Genomic DNA, 1,480 nt, shown 5'->3' with positions numbered 1-1,480 from the left:
GCCCTAGCTCAGTGATGGCGAACCTTTTGCTGCTCAGCATTTTGAAAAACCCTAACTTAACTCTGGTGCCGTGTCACATATAGAAATTTTTTGATATTTGCAACCATAGTAAAACAAAGACTTATTTTTTGGTATTTATTTTATATATTTAAATGCCATTTAACAAAGAAAAATCAACCAAAAAAATGAGTTCGCTTGTCACCTCTGACACGCGTGTCACAGGTTCGCCATCACTGCCCTAGCTGGTTTGGCTCAGTGGATAGAGCATCAGCATGCAGACCAAAAGGTCCTAGGTTCGATTCCAGTCAAGGGCATGTACCTTGGTTGCAGGCTCCTCCCCAGCCCAGCTCTGGTCAGGTCTCATGCAGGAGGCAACCAATCGACTTGTTTCTCTCTCACATCAATATTTCTGTCTTTCCTACTTTCTCTTCCACTCTCCCTAAAAAATCAATGCAAAAATATCCTCTAGTGAGGATTAACAAAAACAACAACAGAAAGGAAGTACAAATTGGTAGATACAAAATAGACAGGGGGATGTAAAGTAGAGCATAAGAAATATAGTCAATAATATTCTATTAACCATCTGTGGTATCTGATGAGTGTTAGACTTTGTAACTTATGTACATGTCTAATCACTATGTTGACACGTGAAACTAATGTATTGTGTCAACTTATTGAAAAAAAAGTTTCAGCCCTAGCCAGTATCACTCATGAATAGAGCGTCGGCCTGTGGACTGAAGGGTCCCGGGGTTCGATTCCGGTCAAGGGCACACACCTTGTATGCAAGCACCCCTATTGCCTGGGCCCTGGTAGGGCACGTGCAGGAGGCAACTAGTCAATACGTTTCTTTCATATCAATATTTCTTTCTGTCTTTCCCTTTCTCTTCCCTGCTCTCCAAAAATCAATGGAAAAATATCCTCTGGTAAGAGTTTTTTAAAAAATGTTTCAAAGAAAATGGTGCATGATTTGGAAACAGCCTAAGTGCTCATCAGTAGATGAGTGGATTCAAAAATTGTGGTACATCTACACAATGGAATACTATGCTGCTGTGAAAAAGAAGGAACTTTTACCATTTGCAACAGCATGGATGGAACTGGAGAGCATTGTGCTAAGCAAAATAAGCCAGTCAGAGAAAGATAAACATCACATGATCTCACTCATATGTGGGATATAATGAACATAAACTGATGAATAAAAATAGATCCAGAAACTAAGAATCACTGAACAGACAGTCCAACCTCAGAAAGAAGGGAGGGGAGGGGAGAGGGGTAAGAGGTCAACCAAAGGACTTGTAGGCATGCATATTAGCATAACCATGACATGACACTGGGGTGGTGGGGGCTTGTCTTGGGGCAGTGGGTGTCATTAGAGAAAAAGAAGATAAAATGTAGTACGTTAAACAATTAAAAAAAAAAAGAAAATGGTGCATACCCACACACAGGAGGATATATATACTATTCAGCCATTAGAAAAAGAATC

The 1,480-nt window shown here is 40.2% G+C and overlaps 1 protein-coding gene across 2 annotated transcripts in view; it reads right to left on the bottom strand.

The window, feature by feature from the left end:
- LOC102428950 (zinc finger protein 14-like) overlaps positions 1-1,480 on the bottom strand; it is a 98,701-nt gene that overhangs the window by 94,923 nt on the left and 2,298 nt on the right. The gene's annotated exons all lie outside the window — the stretch shown is intronic.

The sequence above is a fragment of the Myotis lucifugus genome, unplaced genomic scaffold, assembly GCF_000147115.1.
Source record: "Myotis lucifugus unplaced genomic scaffold, Myoluc2.0 scaffold_462, whole genome shotgun sequence".
Classification (NCBI taxonomy): Eukaryota; Metazoa; Chordata; class Mammalia; order Chiroptera; family Vespertilionidae; genus Myotis; species Myotis lucifugus.
This window is presented reverse-complemented; position numbering and strand designations above follow the sequence as displayed.